Below are 23,644 nucleotides of genomic sequence, written 5' to 3'. Positions count from 1 at the left end.
ATGACATAGGTTTCCCTGGTGACTCAGTGCTAAAGAATCCACCTGCCACTGCAGGAAATGTGGGTTTGATCCTTCAGTTGGGAAGATTCCCTGAGGTAGGAAATGGCGAAACACTCCAGTATTCTTGCCTGGGAAATCCCATGGACAGAGGAATCTGAGGGCTACCGTCCATGGGGTCGCAAAGAGTCAGACACAACTGATCAACTAAGCAATAACAACAATATGTAATATAAACCTTTTTTTGCCACTAGAGATTCATTTTAAAAGATGATATGCTGATTTGTAAAACTATTTTATCTGTACATTTTTTTGCAAAGCTTTCAGCCATGATATTTTGGTTAAAAAAAAATAACTTGCAATACTTAAGAATTATACTAATAAAATATTTCATTCCTTTAAAATGTAAACATAGCTTCTAAAGCACTCTCTGTTAGCCAATGATGGAGTGAATGACACAAGGTTATCTATAAAAATTATAGAATCACATTTTCCTGAGATCAAAAAAAAGTGGACCCAGACAGGACAAATTCTCTGAAATTCACTTCAAAATAATCCAGAAGTAGGGGAGAGAGTTAAGAAGGTAATAGATGAGACAAGACTAACCATGAGTAGATCATTTTTAAGGTCAGGTATTGAATTCATGGTGAAAGGTAGGGGTGTAGATAAGGAGGATTATTATATTAATTGCTCTACTTTTGTGTATGTTTGAAACTTTTTGTTTCACACATGGATACAAATTATATGCAATCCATGTTCTTGTATTATTTTTAAATTTTAAATAATATGCATATGTATTTTTACTGTAAGAGCAAATGTATCAAAAAATGTCTTATGTTGTCCAAATAATCCTCATTTCCTCATTTTTCTTGATTTAGCGAAGTCTTTTAGAGAGTTTCTCTACTCACAAATGTGCCTATTTTAGTATTTATATTTGCCCAATTTTTCTTTACAAAGGAATCAGATGGGCCTAAGGAAGCGTTTCAATAAAACATTTGCCTCCAAATGATCTTTTCTGCCATTTCGAATAGACCATTCTAGTCAAAACTTGTAATTACCACTTAATCAGTATGTTCGACTCGTGTAGGATCAGTGAGCTGCAAAGGACCTCATTCAAATAGCAAATAGGTTGATTGCAAACAAGAGTCCTGGGATCTGTGTGGCCAAAATGAGAATTCTATGGAGAAGTCATTATTTTTGCTCACATGCATAGTCTACCAAAGCAGATAGTAAAACTATCGTTTGAATCAATACTGTAACAAGAGCTCTAAGAATGAGCATTTGTGGAGGATTTACCCCAGCCCAGGTCTTCTTTATATCTACTTCTCCTTTAATTCTCTCAATAACCTCTGACTGTGTGCTCAGTCACTCAGGCGTGTCCAACTCTTTGTGGCCCCATGGACTGTAGACCACCAGGCTCCTCTGCCCATGGAATTTTCCAGGCAAGAATACTGGAGCGGGGTGACATTTCCTACCTCAAGGGATCTTCACGACCCAGGGACTGAACCTGGGTATCTTGTGTCTCCTGCATTAGCAGGTGGATCTTTACCACCAGCACCACCTGGGAAACCCAACCTCTGAGGTCAGCATTATTATTATAGACAAGGAAAGAAAAGCTCAGAGAAGTTATGTACCCCCTTCGGACATGACTGAGTGACTGAACATGAAAACATAAACGTAATACATAACATATGGCTCGCTGTAAACAATGAATCCAGAGAGCCAAACTCCAATCTCTCTAAAATCCACACTCATGTTCTATACAATATACTCTCATCAGTTATCTGAATGAGAAAAGGCGGTCCAAAAGGGAAGGGATACATGTATGCACAGAGCTGATTCACTTTGCTATACAGTAGAAAGTAACACAACACTGTAAACCAACTAAACTCCAATAAAAATTAATTTTAAAAATAAAATCCACACACATATACTATAAATTGCCACATTATTGATCATTAACACTTTGTTTTTTAAATAGAATAAATTGTGAGATTCTATATCCATTTTTTTTTTTGCCTCAGAAACATTATGTAAGGAAATAATGTAGTTGAGAATGATATTCATGTAAACCAAGTATAGTGTAGAAGTATGTAGAAGTGTTAGTCACTCAGTCATGTCTGATTCTTTGAGACCCCATGAACTGTAGTCCACCAGGTTCCTCTGTCCATGGAATTCTCCAGGCAAGAATACTGGAGCAGGTTGCCATGTCCTCCTCCAGGGAGACTTCCTGACTCAGGAATCAAACCTGCATCTCTTGTCTCCTGCATTATCAGGCAGGTTCTTTACCACTAGCACCACATGGGAAACCCGCAGGAAGATATATGTATATAAAAATGTTAGTATTTACTGAGCATCACTTTTATAAGTTTTCAATTTATTCATTCATTCAATAAGTATTTATTTCAGAGCCATTTACATAAACTAGTGTGCTATATTACAAGGGGAAAAAGATATCATCGTTCTCCCTTAAATTTCTTACCTGCAAGAACCAAAAATTTAGTCCCTATTTCACTGATTTCAAAACAAAGTCTAATGTAACCTTTGTTTCAGAACGAGTACTGTGTTTTTTATCATTGCCTCACCTGAAATCATTGCTGTTGTTTTCATAATAACAAAGTCATGAGAAATTGACTTAATTTTATCACATTCAATAACTAAACAGTAAATTAATCATCACATGTAATTTGGTTTGTTGGATGACTTGGGCGTGCTGAAAGACAATGTTTATAATGATATTAAGTGAACATTTTGTGCTTCCCTATGCCCCTTTAAAATGTATTCACCCCTAGGGTAAAAGCTTAGCATGTCCCTTGACTTTTCTGCTCATTCAACCAAAGTAGTCACAAAAACATTCCCAATTCAGTCATGTCCAGCTTAAAATAGCAATTGAAAATCTGATCTTGATTTAGTTTTTCTCTCCGCACCAGTTTCAGACCTGCTTCAGGCTGGAAGCCTATAGCGGATTTTCTATTTATCTTTATTATATTTTTTTTTCTATTCCCCAACCTGGCTAGTAGTTTTATACATTCTCATGCAACCCAGCAATTCCACTCTTAGATACTCACCCAAGGGAATTGAAAATTTATGTTCACATAAAACTTCACACAAATGTTTATAGTAACATCATTCGTGATCACCCAAAACTGAAAGCAACCTAGAAGTCCTTCAACAGGTGAACAGAGAAATAAATTGTGATATGTTCCTGCAATGTAATACTATTCAGAAACAAAGAGGAATGAGCTAAATTCACACAAAAATACAAATGGATATTTAATGTGATTTGCTAAGTAAAAGATGCCAGGTAAAAAATGTTTACATTTGGTCTGACTGCATCAATGTGACATTTCAGAAAATTTGAAAAGATATGAATAGAAAACAGATTGCTAGTTGTCAGGGGTTGGAGACTGTGGAAAGGGGGCCATTTAGAGCTTCCTTAAGGTGATGGAACAGCTCTATATGGTGCTGGAATGGTGGATACGTGACTTTATGCTGCCATGAAGCATGTAGAACTGTATGTTGCAAACAGTGATTTTTACTGTAAACAATATTTTTTAAAATATCTATCAACCAAGATGTCAGGGGAACACTAGAAAGAATGCAGACCATGACAGATGCATACAACCATATGCATGACATAGCCTCACTGAAGGGGTAGAGAATAACATTTCCTAAGTTATTTTGGAAAAAAAATAGTGTTTTGATTTTTATACTGTAAGTCTGAAGACAAAAAGAACTTTATACAAACACTGTACTCTTGTCAGTAACATTTCTCACAGGAGTACACATTCAAAATTCTGAAACAACTTCATATCGTCAATTTCTGAGAGCTATTTTTTACCACTGTAGGAAAAAGAAGTTACAAGTAAGAAAAATGAGAATGCCAGAGGAAAATCATGCTGCCATACTGAAATTGTATATATCAATATGGATTCAAGTTTATGTTAATAAATATATGAATAGATAAAGGAATAAACATAGATATAGGCCTATAGATAGGTCAGCAAGGATAGTTCAGTTGGTAAAGAATCCTCCCGCAATGCAGGAGACCCCAATTCAATTCCTGGGTCAGGAAGATCCACTGGAGAAGTGATCAGAGAGGTCAGCAAACATATAATACTCCCTGGCTTTATTTGCTGAAAGGACCCAGAGTAGTGACATCTGTAGCCATGAGCACACCTATCTCCAGGTATTGATTTTTTAAATATAATTCTCCAACAAAAGGAACCAGTGCTCCTTGGAGAAATGGCTGAGTCTAGCACTGGGGCTGGAAAAACATAAGATGCACCTGGAGAATTTTGTAGTGTCAGAAACTAAGGAGATGCTCTAAGCACAAAGGGATGAGTACATGTCAAAGGAACACAGGAGCCAACCTAGAAGAGCTTCCAACTGCAAATTAATAAATAAGAAATAAAATAAAGGAAAATATATTGATCTTATATCCAAGATGCCATACTGATACAAAGAATCCCCTGGAATAATGAGTAATTAGAGAAGAAACAACTTTTCCTTACAAAAGAACTGCAATTAATAAATGTAGAAGGAATAAGGGAAACAGAAAATCACCATTAAAACAGAATATAGGTGAGGTGCTCTGTGACAACCTAGAGGCATGGCCTGGGATGGGAGGTGGAAGGGAAGTTCAAGAGGGAGGGGACACATGTATACTTATGGCTAATTCATGCTGATATGTGGCAGAAATCAGCGCAATATTATAAAGCAATTATCCTCCAATTAAAAATAAATAAGTTTAAAATAAAAAATTTAAAAGGTTACAAAGATTTCAGAGGGTGATGGATGTGTTTGTTACCTTGACTGTGGTAATGGTTTCACAGACATATACAGACATGCCTAGGTCAAAGCTTATCAAATTGTATACTTTAAACATGTGCAGTTTATTCTGTCAATTTTACCTCAATAAAGTGTTTAAGAAATAAAACAGAATATAGGGGTAGGGGAGTAAGAGTTTCATCTATTAGGTGTAAAATAGGCTACAAGAATATATTGTGTTTTATAATAACTATAGATAGAGTATAACCTTTAAACATTGTGAATCATTACATTGTATTAATATGCCTGTAACTTATGTAATATTGTACAGCAATTATACTTCAACTGGAAAAAAAAGAAAAACAGCAGTTGAATCCACTGCCAAATGCTAAGTTTAGTGGAAGAAAATTTAAGAAAAGAGGATATTTGTATAGCCTCCAAGTAGCTTCCCTCAAATATTTATTAATTATTGAATGGTTCTAACTTATGTCCACAAATTCTTTGATATTCCTCCCTCCAAGAGAGATTGTTTAATTCCTCTCCCCTTCACTGTGGCTTGACTTGATGACTCCCTTCTAATGAAAACAACAGGGGTCAGCTAGTTTTATCGGAACAGATTGGAACGTTATGTATTGTCTGTGTCTGCTTCACAGTTACATATAACAGTTAAGGCATTGTGACAGACACCATATGGCCCACAAAGCCTAAAATGCTTGCTAACTGGCTTTTCTTCCAGACCTCTGGAATAGAGTGTGGGAAGAGGAAAAGAGTAACTTTACAAGGGAAAAATCCAGGCAGATACCTCCTTACCCAAGTGGTCAAGGTTGGCCACCACCAGTGATAATTCAGGTTGATATGAACACTCTGAAATGATATGAAGAGAAGCACACATCACCTCTCTGCTATTCTTCCTCTAAATCCATAACCAGTCTTCAGAATATCAAGGTCATGGATGACGAGAAATAAGAAGAAACTCACAGATTGGAAGAGAGACTAAAAAAACATGATGGTTAAATACAATGTGAGATCTAACACTAGATTCTGGAACAGAATGAGGGGGAAAAAAGCTTATAAACTTTGAACAAAGTCTATAGTTAGTATTGTACTGATGTTAATTTCTTAATTGTGCTTTTATGTGTGATATCAACATTACAGGGATCTGAGTAAAGGGTATCTGGGAAGTCTGTCCTATCTTTTCAGGACTTGTATAAGTCTGAAATTATTTCAAAGTGGAAAATTTTAAAAAGTTAAGGTGCAGACTTTTTCCTAATCGCATAGCATCATTGAAAGAACTCATGCTTAAAATTAGTAAAAGACACAGCAGAAGTGTCTGTGCAGGTACTTTGAGATGATAATAATATAGTGAGGCATAGAGAACTTTCCATTTTCTTGTTGGAATCAGAAGTAGAGAGAAACTACTATCTTCAAGTGAAGATATCCATCTTGTGGCTATAAAAGGAAGCAGATGAAGGAAAAAGAAGGACAGAGGCACCTCAAATCTGCTGAAATTATTCAAATCAGTTGCAGCCAACTTCACAAGCCAAAGAATTCACTTTCTGCTTAACAAAGGCAGCAAGAAGCCTATCACAGTCCCCTACCACAATGAAACCATTCGAGTGGGATAACAAAACTTACACCTTTTGTTAATTGACTGTCGTCACTCAGCTGTGATAAAAGATTATGGAAAATAATTACTTGAGGACACAGGTAGGGACCATAATGTTATACTAATGAACAAATCTATTGAATAGCTCAGTGTCAAATGGAGGATATGAGAGAGAAGAAACTGGATGGACATTATAGTGGGTAAATGATGTGTATACCTAGCATAACAACTTTGGAAAGTCTCTTTAAACCACTACATTTCTCTTGCTTTACATGGAAAATGGATACAATAAACTTCCTGAAAGCGATGTTGTGAAGGTCCCAAACAGGTTAGCGAATGAAATAGCATGTAAGAAATTTTTAAATACTGTGTAAATATAAGGCGTTGTTGTTATTAGTCTATATATGAAAGAGTAATTCCTGATGTATATCCCTTAGGCACGTGCTAGAATTTTAAGACTTCAAAATGCCCACCATCCAGCTGGGGAGATAGATATGCACTTAAAGAACAAAATATTCTGTCTTTAGGGAACACAGCAGGGGCTATATACATATGAAATATATCTTTCATATACAAAGGCAGATTAGATATGATTGAGAAATATAGTTTATCTACCATATTCTTGATGTGGGTTTTTTTGAGCAGCTTTGTTGAACAATAGTTAATATACAATAAATTCCAGATACTTGAAATGTAAATTTTTTAAGAATGTTGCACATTTACACCCATGAAAACATCGGCACTATCAAGACAATGAACATATCTATTATCCTCCAAAATTTCCTATTTTTCTTTTTTAATCTTTTCCAACTTCCTCTTCCCTGCCTCCATTCCCAGGAAAACACTAATCCTTATATAATTTTGACCTAAAGGAGAAAGGTACCAGGGAAAGTTAGGCTTCAAAATTACATGAACCGAGAACTTGTAGATGTACATGGTGGACTTAGAAAAAGCAGAGGAAGCAGAGATCGAATTACCAAAATCCATTGGATCACAGAAAAATCAAGAGAATTTTAAAAACAAAAACAAAAACCATCTGCTTCTGCTTCATTGAATATTCTAAAGCCTTTGACTGTGTAGATCACAACCTGTCTCATGACAAACCTGTATGCAGGCCAAGAAGCAATAGTTAGAACCGGAATGGAACAAGAGACCGGTTCAAAATTGGGAAAGGAGTATGTCAGGCTGTCCATTGTTATAATGCTTTCTTAACTTATATGCAGAGTGCATCATGCGAAATGCTGGGCTGGATGAAACACAAGCTGGAATCAAGATTGCCGGAGGAAATATCAACAACCTCAGATACGTAGATGATACCATTCTAATGGCAGAAAGTGAAGATGAACTAAAGAGCCTCCTGATGGATGTGAAACTCAACATCCAAAGAACTAAGATCATGGCATCTGGTCCCATCACTTCATGGCAAATAGATGGGTAAACAGTGGAAACAGTGACACATTTTATTTTCTCAGGCTCCAAAATCACTCTGACAGTGACTGCAGACACAAAATGAAAAGACACTTGATCTTTTTTATAAGAAAAGCCAGGACAAACCTAGACAGCATATTAAAAAGCAGAGATGTCACTTCACCAACAAAAGTCTGTAGAGTCACAAGCTATGGTTTTTCCAGTAGTCATGTATGAATTCATGTGTGAAAGTGAGAGTTACACCATAAAAAAGTCTGAGCACCAAAGAATTAATGATTTTGAACTGCGATGTTGGAGAAGACTCTTGAGAGTCCCTTGGACAGCAAGGAGATCCAACCAGTTCATCCTAAAGAAAATCAGTCCTGAATGTTCATTGGAAGGACTGATGCTGAAGCTGAAACTCCAATATTTTGGCCACCTGATGTGAAGAACTGACTCAATGGAAAAGACCCTGATGCTGGGAAAGATTGAGGGCAGGAGGAGAAGGGGGTGATAGAAGATAAAATAGTTGGATGGCATCACCAACTCAATGCACATGAGTTTGAGCAAGCTCCAGGAGATGGTGAAGGACAGGGAAGCCAGACGTGCTGGAGTCTATGGGGTTGCAAACAGTCATCCACAACTTAGTGACTGAACAACAACAACCAGGGAAATATGGTTTTGCCCTTAAGCAAAATTTAGGATCTTTCATTGACCTGAAGTCCCCTCCTCTGTTTTACAAAATATATGAACACACATTTGTATTATGAAGTGAGCTGTGAGTGAAAGAAAGAAAGAAAAAAGATTTCCTGCATTATAACAAACTGTGTGGCTCCCTTTTTCTAATACTCAATAAATACAGAACTACTGTGGGGCTTCTAAGACTTAAGTAATATGTTTGCAGCCCAGGTAGTAATTCAGTTTGTTAACCTGGCAATTTGAGATAACTACACCTGCCACCGGAACCCTCAATGTCACTCATTCTGTCACTATGTTATTATTGTCAGCACTGTGACATCTTGGCATTTCTTTTCCAGCCTGTGCTTCTTTCAATTTATTATTTTCTGCAAGACACTGAAATAATGAAAACTACAACTTTTAATTTGTGATGCAATGATGATAGAAGAAAATACAGTGTATGCTCTTCAGAATGGAACTGCTTCCAAATTCTGATAGAAAAATAAAATGAGCCTAGTGAGGATTTTTAAAATGAGGCTTAGACACAAAATAAAAGACATTCGTGGTGTTTTTCATCTTTTTAAACCACTTCTTGGGCCACAAGTATCATGACATGATGTTTTAAATTATATTTTTATTCCCACATTTTTGCAAACTATAATTCTATAATGTTCTCTGATGATCCTATAAGATATGAGTTCATGTTCCTTCACTATGAAAAGTACCAATCAGTACCTATGATTGGTGGAGAGGTGGAACACCTTCACCAGTGCACCAAAAAGTGTCAATAAAGTTTTACTCTCATCCTCCCTATTCTCAATCTTCCTCTTACAGTGTATCTGAAGCTAAGCTCTATAAACAAATATTCTCCCATTGTTCCTTGCTTTGAGCATACAAGTTTTAGGTACATGTGCTTTCTTTTGCCCTTGTATATACAGCTTTCATCTCCTTTTTGTGGTTCAGTCACAAGTCGTGTCCAACTCTTTGCGACCCCTTGGACTACAGCACACCAGGCATCCCTGTCCTTCACCATCTCCTGGAACTTACTCAAATTCATGTCCATTGAGTCGAGGATGCCATCCAAACCTCTCGTCCTCTGTCGTCCCCTACTCCTCCTGCCTTCAATCTTTCCCAACATCAGTGTCTTTTCCAAGAGTCAGCTCTTCAAATCAGGTGGCCAAAGCATTGCAGTTTCAACAGCAGTCCTTCCAATGAATATTCAGGATTGCTTTCCTTAGGATTGACTGGTTTGGTCTCCTTGCAATCCAAGGGAATCTCAAAAGTCTTCTCCAACACCCCAGTTCAAAATCATGAATTCTTCAGCCCTCAGCCTTCTTTATGGTCCAACTCTCACATTCATACATGACTACTGGAAAAACCATAGCTTTGACTCTACAGACGTTTGTCAGCAAAGTCATGTCTCTGCTTTTAAATACTCTGTCTAGGTTTGTCGTAACTTTTCTTCCAACGAAAACCTTGAGGCTTCCCAGGTGGCTCAGACAGTAAAGAATCTGCCGGCAATGCAGGAGACCAGGGCTCAGTCCTTGGGTAGGAAAGAGCCCCTGGAGAAGGAGATGGCAACCCACTTCAGTATTCTTGCCTGGAGAATTCCATGGATTCTCCTCCATGGAGGAGTCTGGCAGGTTACAGTCCATGGGGTCCCAAAGAGCTGGACATGACTGAGAGACAAACACTTTCATCTCCTTAAGGATTTCTATTTTAGAGGCAGAAGGGTTTTAAAGTAGGAGTTTGATATGGTAAACTTAGGCTCAAATCTCACTTTCATCACTTACCAGTTTTGAACAACTCAGTCAAGTGTTTCATTTTTCTGAGCCTGTTTTCTCTTATGTAAAATATAGAATCTTAGGCACAGAGTAGCTTATACTTATTCTAGGGATGTTTAAGTGAGAAAATTTTTATGAAGCAGCAAGCAGTGCCTGTCACATAGTAAATGATCTTTAAATGTTAACCCCATGATCCCTGTAGTCATGGCCACAGTTATAATTTTGGTTATGAGCTGGATGAAGAAAAGAAAAAATACATGTAGGTGTAATTATAGGCTCCAATCCAAACTAGAAATGAAAATACAGGCAATATTTTACCTTTTCTAATTTGAATATTGAAAATATTCTAGCTGAATAACTAGAGAATAGGAAAACAAGTGGGGGGATTATTTTTTCAGAGTTTTCAAGGAAGTCTGCAAGTGTTGGTCTCAATGGACTAACAGAAGAGACCATTTGAGGAGCTTCTGAGTCATACACCACTTTTAAGGATCCTGTTGGAATAAACCTAGGGGCGAATTCTGTTCAACACTGTCTCTGTTGTGCTGTCTGTTTCCTGCTGCGAAGGCATCATAATGAGTGGGCACACGGAAGTATCAGATAATTATGTCTTCAAGATCAAACTTCTTACTCATCTCCAGCAGATGTCTGATCTGAAAGTGTAATTTTTTATGCCACCTATGGTGCAGAAGCTGAGAACCGCTTCTAACCTCCTAGGTAGGAAACTTAAAGATCACACAACACTGAGCCTGCTTCCCTGGGGTTACAGCGAATTGAACTGTAACATTCATATGTCCAGAATAGGATGCTGTGCGCTGCACTCTTTAGTTTATCACTTTAAGATCAGTGACTACACTGACTAAAATCTAGGCATACCCCAAAGAGTATATACACATACACATACACAAAAGAGGGAGTGTTTGGTTCACATTGAATAAGAATAAAAATATAATGGGTCTACAAATAATATATTTCCTGTACATCACTTGTGTACACATTAAAATATTTAAATTTCAGTTTTGCATGGGGTGGGGAGGGAGGGAGGAGGGGGAATCGGGATGGGGAATACATGTAAATCCATGGCTGATTCATGTGAATGTATGGCAAAAACCACTACAACATTGTAAAGTGATTAGCCTCCAGCTAATAAAAATAAACAGTAAAAAGAAAAAAAAAGATATAAGTTAAAATATTTAAATTTCAGTTCACAAAAGGTTTTTCAATTAATATCTAAGATTGTGAGTCAAATCTTGGTTAGGATCAATAAGATTAGTCATCAAAGCACGCATTTATAGTTAACTAGATATCCGAACTCCAAGAATCCTATTCAAGTTTTTGAGAAGAGTGTCCAAGTAGTTTCTTCTAAATAGTTTCTTTTTTAAACATCTGTTTAAAAAAATCCCTGACAGCAATGGTGTATTCACATATATATTCACATATAGAGGCTGGTTTGCATGATTTTCTCCTATTTTATAAAATCACTGTAATGAATAGTTTTATAAATATGTTTCTGAAATCTCAATACTTTCTTTTCCCCAATTTTCTTATAAGAGCATAACAATATGCTTTTAAGTCTCCAGTTGCCTACATTTAGAAAATTTTCATGTCTTTCATTTATTCTATAGAAGATTTATCCTTTGCTATTTGAAATTCTTTTAACTGTGCTCCTGCACAAAAGTAATGCCTCAAGTGAATATAAAACAATTGTCATTACAAAAACCCAATGATAAAGAATCACACAAGTTTTTCCTTTATTTTATTTAACTCTCTTCTACCTAATTCCCTGGTGGCTCAGTGGTAAAGAATCCCCCTGACAAGGAAGGAGATGCAGGTTTGATCCCTGGATTCCTGGAAAAGGAAATGGCAACCCACTCTAGTATTCTTGCCTGGGAAATCCTATAGACAGAGGAGTCTGATGTGGCAGGAAAGACTCAGATGAAACTTAGCAACTAAACAACAACATCTAGTTACATCACACATTTAAATAGAGGTAAAGATTTTTTTAAGGAAAAAAAAAAAAAAAAACTTGCATGGATTTGAAAGTAGAAGAAATCTTTCCATAGGCTAGAAACCATACAGTATCTCTACTCCCAATAGTGAAAATCCAGTATCTGAATCATAGGAGTAGAACTGCACATGCATATTCATACATACTTAAGCTAATACTCAAAAATAAAGAAGCCAATCCATTTTACATCTGCTTTCACAATAGCCAAACTTTCACAGCATTCTGGGCAGAAAACTAGAGAGACTCTTGGATTTCAAATGAATGTTCAAACACAAGGATAATAATAACAATATACTAAGTACAGCCAGCTAAGATAGGTCACATACATAAGAGACTAATGCATTGACTACACACAAAACTAAAATGGAGATAAGCTCCATGTGGTGTGGAAGTTCACGGAAATGAGGCAGCCCTTCTCTGTGAAATGATCAGGGGAGATTTCTTAGGAACTATGATGTTAACTTTATGTGTCATTATAACTGGTTCATGAGGTAGCCAAGTATTTAGTTAAACTTATTTAGGGTATATCAGTGAGGGTATTTCTGGATGAGATTAACCTTTGAAAATAGGTAGACTGAGTGAAGCAGATTGCTCTCCACAATGTGAATGGGTCTCATCCAATCTATACTGATGTGATCAATATCATTAATCACCAGGGAAATGTAAGTCAAAACCACAAGAAGTTATCTTACACCTGTCAGGATGGCTATTATCAAAAAGCAAAAGACAACAAATATTGACAAGGATGTGGAGAAACTGAAACCCTCACACACTATTGGTAAGAATGCAAAATGGTGCAGTATCCATGGGAAACAGTATGGAGGTTTCACAAAATCTTAAAAATAGAACCATCAGGACTTCCCTGGCAGTCCAGTGGTTAAAAATCCACCTTCCAACCCGGGGGGTGAAGGCTCCACCCCTGATCATGGAACCAAGACCCCACAGGCTGAGGGGCAACTAAGCCTGAATGCAGCAACTAGAGAAGTCCACACACCACAATGAAGACTTGGCCCATCCAAAAAATTTAAAAATGAACAAAATTATCATATGATCCAGAATCCCATCTGTGAGCATTTATCCACAAGAACTGATTCAGTTTATCAAAGAGATATAAGTACTCCCTATGTTCATTGCAACACTACTTACAATAACTGAGATATGAAAACAATCTAACTGTCCATCAGTGAATGAATGAATGGATAAAGAGAATGTAGTATATATACAGAATGGAATATTATTCATCTTTTTTAAAAGAAGGAAATTCTGCAATATGCAACCACATGGATGAATCTTAAGGATATTCTGGTAAGCGAAATAATCCAGTCACAGACAAGCAAATGCTACCTTATTCCACTTACAGGAGTATCAAAAATAGTCAAATTGATAGGAACAAACAGTGAAATTGGTTATTGCTAAGGGTTCTGAGGAGGGGGAAAGAGAAAGTTATTAACTACAAAATCTTCAATCAAACAAGAGAAATCAGCTCTGGAGATCTGCTATTTGACACTGTACCTATAGTCAACAGTAATATGTTGAACACAAATATTTGTTGGAGGGTAGATCTCAAATTAAGTGTTCTTACCAAAATGAATTGGAGAAGGAAATGGAAAGCCGTCCCCGGATTGTTTCCTGGGAAATTTCATGGACAGATGAGCCTGGTGGGCTACAGTCCATGGGTCACAAAGAGTCAGACACAACTGAGCACACACGCAAACACACATTCCAAAATGAAAAAAAAAAAAAAAAAAAGCACTCTTTCCTTTTCCTTTCTCTTTAGGATAAGAGCAATGAAGAAGACTGAGAAACTTTAGCATTTCTTTTTTTTTTTTTTCATTTATCTTTATTAGTTGGAAGCTAATTACTTTACAATATTGTAGTAGTGGGTTTTGCCATACATTGATATGAATCAGACATGGATTTACATGTATTCCCCATCCCAATCCCCCCTCCCACCTCCCTCCCCATCCCACCCCTCTGGGTCTTCCCAGTGCACCAGCCCTGAGCACTTATCTCATGCATCCAACCTGGGCTGGCGATCTGTTTCACCCTTGATAGTATACTTCTTTCAATGCTATTCTCTCAGAACATCCCACCCTCGCCTTCTCCCATAGAGTCCAAAAGTCTGTTCTATACATCTGTGTCTCTTTAAACTAAGGTTCATCTTTGCTTCCACTCTTCTCTGAATACAAACTTTTCTTTAATGAAGCCTTTCAATGACCATGGACGTGGAGCACATGAGAAATGTATTTTGTTTTCAAGCAAAATCCATAGAAGGAGATTATGCCAACACTCCACTGACAAATTGTTCAGCACCAGTACACATTTCTGCCTGAATTGTCACCAGCTCAAACTTTGGCCAAAATTTATGATTTATCAATTTTTAGCATTTCAAAATTTGTCTTTCGATACTTCTAAGAGCAAAGCTTACTCAAGCCATTCCACAGAATGCTTACCTTTCCAGAAAAGTGTCAGAAATCAGAGCATCCTTCTGAGTGGTACCTAAGCTTCCTTCTAAATCCCATTAAATCCTCTTTCCAGCCCTGTCTTCCATAATCAACCCATATGATCATACACCTGAACCATGAAGGAAGTACAAATACATATTTAATTTACCCTTTATCATTCCTGGCACTGCTTGGGGTTTCCCCCCTCCCTTTGCCCCTCATTTCTGTTTATAAGATTTTCACATCCATTATATCCTCATCTCCTCTCTGCCTAGTTAAACCTTGCTCAAAAATCTACCTGCCCTGCAAAGCATAGGCATCACTACAGCCTCAAACCTGTCATCTCACCTCTGGCCATTACCATGATTTTGATCTTATTACACACCTCTTTCTCCTCCTTCACATTTTCCTTAAGCATCCCCACCTTTCTTCTTCTTTGAGCCTTGGACTTCTCATGTCAACATGTAAAATGATTAGAAGAGATCCACCACCTTGCTGCCATTATAGTAGTTGTAGCAGTTTGTAGTATTAGTGATAACAGTAGCAGAATTCCTCTCCTGATGAAAGCCAAGCTCATTCCACCTCTGTTTGGAGTGATCTTACCCCTGATCTTCACCTACTTAGATCTTTTGTGTCATTCAGTTCTTAGTACAGTGTTGCCTCCTCTTCAGAGAGACCTTCTTTTCCCATTTAAAGTTGCCTGTTCTTGCTTTCTTTCTTTTTTTTTTTTTTTTAGCTAATCAATGAATATAGTAAAGTTGCAGGATATAAAATTAACACACAGAAATCCCTTGCATTCCTATACACTAACAATGAGAAAACAGAAAGAGAAATTAAGGAAACAATACCATTCACCATTGCAACAAAAAGAATAAAATACTTAGGAGTATATCTACCTAAAGAAACAAAAGACCTATACATAGAAAACTATAAAACACTGATGAAAGAAGTCAAAGAGGACACAAACAGATGGAGAAACATACCGTGTTCATGGATTGGAAGAATCAATATTGTCAAAATGGCTATTCTACCCAAAGCAATCTATAGATTCAATGCAATCCCTATCAAGCTACCAATGGTATTTTTCACAGAACTAGACCAAATAATTTCACAATTTGTATGGAAATACAAAAAACCTCGAATAGCCAAAGTAATCCTGAGAAAGAAGAATGGAACTGGAGGAATCAACCTGCCTGACTTCAGACTCTACTACAAAGCCACAGTCATCAAGACAGTATGGTACTGGCACAAAGACAGAAATATAGATCAATGGAACAGAATAGAAAGCCCAGAGATAAATCCACGAACCTATGGACACCTTATCTGTTCTTGCTTTCAAATGACTCTCCATTTTATTATTCTGGTTTTTTTAAATGATTATCATTATATATAATTGCTTTGTGTTTAATTTTTTCATCTCCACACTTCAATACAAGCTCCCTGAGAGCAGGAACCTTTTTGAAATCAATCTCCAGAGCTGGAAGAGCACTTGGTCCATACTATATACCCAATAAATATGTATATATAAAGTAACAAATAACTTGAGGAAATTACCTCAAGTACTGTTGGGAGACAATTCTCTGTGGGTCTCCCATGCTCCCAGACATCTTATAATCAGAGACACTGATTGTCTTTATGCTAGATTATCTCTTCAAGCAAGTTATGCTAAAAAGAGTCTTGGAAAGATAGACACAGCATCTCCTTCTGGAGACAAGGGCAAGTTTGCTGCAGGACTTGGAATATGGAGATAGTGATTCCCTTTGGTGAAACACTGAACATACTCATGGCTAATATAATAACGTCTCTCTCCAGAGCAAAGTTCAAGCAGCCCACTGACCATTAGAAAAGATTCAGACTCTAAACTCAGAGATCCAGTCCTATAACACATCCCACTGTCTGTACAGGTATTGTCTTCTGCCCTTTGTGCTTCCTGGTGGGAACTGATGCTTGGAGAATTGAAGCACATGTTTTTACTCTGGTTACTGCCATTGTTTCTGACCTAGGAATCTGGTACCCTCTGCCTGAATCCATGAGACTGTACTTGGCTAACTTGTTAGCTTCTATAAAAGACAAAAATCTCAAGACTTCACAGTTCTTGACAAGTACATCCTAATTGCTTCTATGCTATCCTCTGCATAGCATAGGCTAAGTCAAGCTGCAGTAACAAAAAAATATATTTTATCACAGTGTTTCATTCAGGCCTAGTCTGCATTGACTCCAAGTGAATCTCCAGGACAACTGTTCTCCACCGTTGACTCTACATTCTGGCAGTTTCCATCATATATTTTCTGCACATAAGCTGCTGCTGCCACAATTTCTGAGAAATAACTGCCTCAGGACTTGAGCAACTGAAATCAGATGCTTTCCCACATGAGGGTCACATGTCACTTCCTCTTACCTTCATTGATCAAAGGAAGGTACCCAGCTAACCTTAAAGGGTACAGAAGTGCCATCTTCCACATGGTTGGAAGTCAAGGAAAATGATGTTTATAAATAGTAAACAAACAAACAAAAAAGGCTATCACAACTTTTACTTTCACGTATGTATTTTTTTATTTTTTTAAGCTTATTGAGGGCAGAAATGGTCTCATTTTATAAAGAATTCTCCATAATGGGTGACACAGCATAATTATTTCAGTATTATTTTTATCAATTAATCTAAAAATTACCATCTTTATTGAGTTATTAGGATCAGATAATAAGAGCTAAAGTCAGAATCATCAGCCCTTCAGATAATAGCCTTCAACATTAGGTCTAGGCTATACGGGAAGGTTGTTTAGAGAGTAAGCATCAGGGTAAGCCTTTCTCATGTTTCAGTGTAATTGATATTAAGCTGAAACGTGAGCAGAGCTAGCACTTACCCAGTGATATCCATGCTTTTCACATAGCATTCCATTGCTCATCTTTAGGTCAACATTTCTTAAGGAGTTACAATAGAAATAGCTGTTATGTGGTGAAAGTAGGGATTTATGAAGTGCTAACCTTGAGAAATTCACAAAGCTAAACATGTTTATTTAGTATAGGATTATTCAGAGTTTCCAGTGTGATAAATGCATTTTTTGAATTAATTCAGAAATATAAGACAGCATCTGCCAAAAATACCTACAGGTAAATTTTATCCTCATTCTCCAAAGCTGAGCTTTAATCTCAGGAGGCCAGTATGAATGACTAGAAAACACTAATAAAAGATCTCATTACAAATTTGTCATTGTGGATAACTAGTGGTAGCTTTCTCTGGCATTTGAGATGGCTTATGAAATGAGTTTTAAAACTCTACACCTAAGGGATTTAAGGAGCAAGCCCTTATCTTCCAGACTTAATTGCAGAACCTGGGGTCTAAGGTAACCTCACAGGTATCAACTTCCCCAGTATTCTCAAAATTTGCATGTGTAAGAGTGAGTTTCCTCAAATAGTCCACCCCATAATATCAGAGGGGCACAGAAGATACACAGTTCACCTTCAGTATCCACAGGGGGTTGGTTCCAGGCCCCTACCTCCCCCATTCTGTAGATACCAAAATCTGCAAAAGCTCAGATCCCTTCTATAAAATAGTATAGTGCATACTACACTATGTATGTCAACACAAAACCTAATGCAAACTAAATGCTATCTGTGTGTGTGCTAAGCCTCTTCAGTTGTGTCCAACACTTTGCAACCCACTGGACTGTAGCTTCTCTGTCCACGGGGATTCTCTAGGCAAGAACACTGGAGTGGGTTGCCGTGTCTTCCTCCAGGAAAACACTGTATTAATAGTTATAAATACAGTGTAATTACTACAGTGTTGTTGTTGTTTAGTCACTAAGTTACATCCGACTCTTCGCAACCACATAGACTGTAGCCCTCCAGGTTCCTCCATCCGTGGGATTTCCCAGGCAAGAATACTGCAGTGGGTTGCCATTTCCTTTCTCCAGGGGATCTTCCCAATTCAGGAATCGGACCCACGTGTCCTGTGTTGCAGGTGGATTCTTTACCACTAAACCACCAGGGAATCGCAAATGCTACATAAATAGTTGCAAATTCAAATTTTGCTATGGGGAATTTTCTGGGATATTTTTGTCAAATATTTTTGATCATTGGTTGTTTGAACCTGTGGATGTAGAACCTGAGGATGTGGAAGGCCAACTGCAGTGAGAAGTATGTGGACAGAGCTTGAGGAGAATGACTGTCAGATTACACCTGTTTTAAGTTATCCAGGGAATGTTCAGTACTGGTGGCTGCAGCAGCTTCTGGGAAAGAAGTGAGGTCAGGAGGATTTCCAGCTGTGTACATGGGTTTCTGATAAAATATTGGACTCTTTTTTTCAAAGGTCATCCTGTGGAACTATTTTGGAAAAAACAAATCTAAATTACCTATACTAAAATAAATAAAAATAAAAAAATAAATTACCTATACTGTAACTAATAGTTAAATATCACGAGTTGAAAAAGTAATAAAATATATTACTACTGATATTACAAAGCTACTGATGTATATATTACAAAGCTACTGATGTTCTTAAAAAGAAAACAACACTTTTAAAGACATCAGGCATAAAAGCAGTGTAGCCAATGCCCCCACATTTTTTAGGATTTTAAAATTCTTTTCCAATAATCCAAAATAAGTGTGACCATAAAAGGTAAAGAACTCACATTCAGAAACAAAACAGACCTCGGTCAGTAATGATGAATCTTCCTATGACAGAATTTGAAATCAAAGTTGTAAAGAAACTTCTAATTTAACTTGTGAGCAACACTGACTGTCCGAAGACTTTTATAATTATTGCAAAATACATGAATATCCATTTGTTTTTACAAATAATATCACATTTTCTATAAAAAAAAAAACTTTACATCCTCAATTCTTAGGTTTTTGTATTGCAAACACATTCATGTCTAATGAGATTATTATTACTTTCATAAGTATAACATCTGTAGCTCAATTAAAAGCAAGACTACAAAGGCAACATTCTACAATACAAACATTCTTCAGTTGTATACACAAAGATAAACATTCATTAAGTAATCAGCATATCAGAGAGGTGCTACAAGGGAAAAGAAAGAAAACAACAATCAAGAAAAGTGATTTCAAAATGAGAAGGAATAATAAGCTAGAAAATTGACTTTTAATACTCACAGACAAGCATTTGGGTTTTGTTTTTGTTTTTTTATATACATCTATTTGAAGTCTTTATCACGATTTTTCCTACACTGATTTCCTTTCTGACTTTTCCTTTTTTGATTAAAAAGTTATTTCCTTAATTGTTTAATTTCCCCCAAGCCATCATATTGAGATATTGTGTACAAGATGAGCTTTGTCATTGAATAAGTTTACAAAAAATGGTGTAAAATAGCACAAGACTACCACTAATTAATTTTGTGACCTTGGAAAATTTACTTAAGCATTCATTTCCTCACCTGCCAGATGTCAACCATAATCCTTGCTAGCTCAGACACGTATGAAATTTCCAGGTGAAAAGTGTTATGTGAAAACAATACACAGTTACCAGAGTCATCTGAAGAATACAGGTCAAATGCTTTCTTATAAGTAGTAACAAGGTTGTTTCCTTGTTGTTACTGCTTTTGAAAGGAGTGTTCTTTGACCATAAGTTTCGAATTTCTATCTTTTCATTTTTTCCAACCCTAACATCATATGTATATTTTTACTTTTACTTATGGGCAAATATGCTTCCCTGGTGGCTCAGAGGATAAAGAATCTGCCAATGCAGGAGACCCAGTTTCCATTCCTGGGTTAGGAAGATCTCCTGGAGAAGGGAATGGTAATCCACTCCAGTTTTCTGGCTTGGAGAATTCCATGGGCAGAGGAATGGTGGGCTAGAGTCCACGGGGTCACAAGGAGTCGGACATGACTGAGTGACTCACACACACACACACACACACACACACACACACACACACGGGTAAATGTATCATTTGATTAAAGGCTTATTTTCCATATCCAATTCCCATTACATGAACAGAGTCCCACCATATTTACTAAAAGCAAATATGTAGACTCTAAAATTCAAATTTTAGACACATGTACAACCGGGATTGATTTTTAACACTAACAACTGCATTAGCATTGTTCTCCATAATTATCAAATGTTATTTGCTGTTGTTCAGTCAATGAGTCATGTCTGACTCTTTGACACCCCATAGACTCCAGCCTGCCAGGCTTCCCTCTCCTTCACCATCTCTTGGAGCTTGCTCAAACTCGTTTCCATTGAGTTGATGATGCCATCCGGCCATCTCATCCTCTGTCATCCCCTTCTCCTCCTGTCTTCAATCTTTCCTGGCATCATGGTATTTTCCAGGCAGTTGGCCCTTCAAATCAGGTGGCCAAAATATTGGAGCCTCAGCATCAGTTCTGTCAGTAAGTATTCAGGGTTGATTTCCTTTAGGATTGACTGGCTTGATTCCCTTGCTGTCCCAGAGACTCTCAATTATCTTCTCCAGCATCACAGTTTGAAAGCACCAATTCGTCAGCATTCAGCTTTTTTTATAGTCCAACTCTCACATCCATACATGACTACTGGAGAAACCATAACTTTGACTAGACGGACCTTTGTCAGCAAAGTGATATCTCTGCTTTTTAATATGCTAAGTTAGTCATAGCTTTTCTTCCAAAAAGCAAGTGTCTTTTGATTTCATGGCTGCAGTCACATCCACAGTGATTTTGCAGCCCAAGAAAATAAAGTCTCTCATTCTTTCCATTGTTTGCCCATCTATTTGCCATGAATTGATGAGACTGGATGCCATGATCTTATTTTTTTGAATTTTGAGTTTTAAGCCAGCTTTTTCACTCTCCTCTTTCACCTGCATCAACAGGCTCTTTAGTTCTTCTTCATTTTCTGCCATTGGTGGTGGTGGTTTAGTCACTAAGTCGTGTCCAACTCTTGCGATCCAAGGGACTGGAGCCCACCAGATGCCTCTGTCCATGGGATTTTCTAGGCAATGATACTGGAATGGTTTGCCATTCCCTTCTCCAGAGGATCTTCCAGGGATCGAACCTAGTCTCCTGCACTACAAGCAGATTTTTTACCAACTGAGCTACCAAGGAAGTCCTTAGGTGGTGTCATCTGCATATCTGTGGTTATTGATATTTCTCCCAGCAATATTGATTCCAGCTTGTGTTTCATCCAGCCCAGGATTTTGCATTATGTACTCTTCATAGAAGTTAATAAGCAGGGTAACAATACACAGCCTTGATGTTACTCCTTTTCCAATTTTGAACCAGTCTATTGTTCCATGTCCAGTTCTAAATCTCAGTATCAAAGAAAAATCACACTGCACAAGATGAGCAAAATCGGCAATGGGAAAGACAGCCCACAGATCCAGTTCTTGCACTCAGTCTTGCTGAAACAAAGAATGGGAAGTCTTAAGAACTGAGGATGGTGGGAGAGAATCAAAGACCATCTATATTTGCTAATATTCTTTACTCAAAGGAAAAGTAAGCTTTCTCTTATCTTCTTGTTAAGAGATAATTTCACAATTTGTGTTACTCAACATAGTCCATGTGCCCAAAGCACAGTGAGCCAAAACAAACTGAAGCATCAGAGTTTGGAGCAGAGAAAGGTTTATTGCAGGGTCAAGGAAGAAGAACAGGTGACTCAAGCTCAAAAACTCCAAACTCACTGATGGTTTGCAGGGGGGAAAGTTTTTGATATGCAGAATTTGCCATGAGAGCTTTAAGGTGTGGGATTTTCTTCTGATTGATTGGTAGTGAGGCAACAGGGCAGTACTTCAAGAATCTTGTGCTCAGGCACCCTCCATTTGGGTGGGGGGGTGCAAAAAAACTTAAAGATAATCTAATGTATATTCCTTGAGGAGGAACAAGGACCCTACTTTGATAGCTGCTCCACTGTTTCTAGCCAACAAAGGTCCATATGGTCAAAACTATGGCTTTTCCAGTAGTCATGTATGGATGTGAGAGTTGGACCATAAAGAGTGCTGAGTGCTATAGAATGAGGTTTTCAAAATGTGGTGTTAGAGAAGACTCTTGAGAGTCCCTGGACTGCAAGGAGATCAAACCAGTCAATCCTAAAGGAAATCAACACTGAATATTCATTGGAAGGACTGATGCTGAAGATCCAATACTTTGGCCACCTGATGCGAAAAGCCTTTTCCTACTCACTGGAAAAGACCCTGATGCTGGGAAAGATTGAAGGCAGGAGGAAAAGGGGGTGACAGAGGATGAGATGGTTGGATGGCACTACTGACTCAATGGACGTGAGTTTGATCAAACTCTGGAAGATGATGAAGGACAAGGAAAACTAGTGTGCTGTAGTCCATGGGATCTCAAGGAGTCAGACACAACTGAGGGACTGAACAAATATTTCTTGGCTGCCCCTCCCTTGTTTCTGCATTCCCTCCCTTCCTTGATTAGCAATTGTTTGAATCTGCCCTTTGAAATTCAGAAAATGTCTTGGAGGCTGAATGAAACCTATTTCCAATAAATAAGAAATGGGTCACAAAAAGGACTTGTGCTCTAGGGCCCAACAGGGTCCTGCTAAGTCTCACTAGAAGTGAAGCACCTGCTGAAATTAAGCTCCTATTTTCCCACAAGTATTGAGAAATAGCATTATCTTCCTAAATTAATACATTTCAGAGGCACAGATCCCTTTGAAAGACAATCTTAGACTAAAAAGCTAACAAGAGTGTTTTAAAAAGGTTTACATTTCAAAGGATCAAAGAGGAAATTTATGTTCTAAGAAAATGGAGGTCGGGGTATAGACTGAAGAAAAAAACCTAAGGTCTAGTCAAGCTCAGGGGAGCAATCAATAACTGTCTTAGTCACTACTGGAGGGGAGCAAAATAAGCCATGCAAAATATGTTTGTTTGGCAAATTTATTATCTTCTATTATTTTTGAAAGGCTGCAGACAAAGGCAAATCTGAAAAGAGTGGAAGTTACCATTTTGTAAGTGTAAAAAGATTAAACAGAAACCTCAATTAAATAGAGTTGGGAAAGCGGAAG

The 23,644-nt window shown here is 37.5% G+C and overlaps 1 long non-coding RNA gene across 1 annotated transcript; it reads left to right on the top strand.

Annotated features, from left to right (window-relative positions):
* Nucleotides 1-9,595: 9,595 nt before the first annotated feature.
* Nucleotides 9,596-21,135, top strand: LOC122428976. Its single transcript, XR_006265862.1, has 2 exons — nt 9,596-9,631; nt 21,005-21,135. It is a non-coding gene; the product is annotated as an uncharacterized LOC122428976 (long non-coding RNA).
* Nucleotides 21,136-23,644: the final 2,509 nt, after the last annotated feature.

Source organism: Cervus canadensis, chromosome 27 (assembly GCF_019320065.1).
Source record: "Cervus canadensis isolate Bull #8, Minnesota chromosome 27, ASM1932006v1, whole genome shotgun sequence".
Taxonomy (NCBI): domain Eukaryota; kingdom Metazoa; phylum Chordata; class Mammalia; order Artiodactyla; family Cervidae; genus Cervus; species Cervus canadensis.
This window is presented reverse-complemented; position numbering and strand designations above follow the sequence as displayed.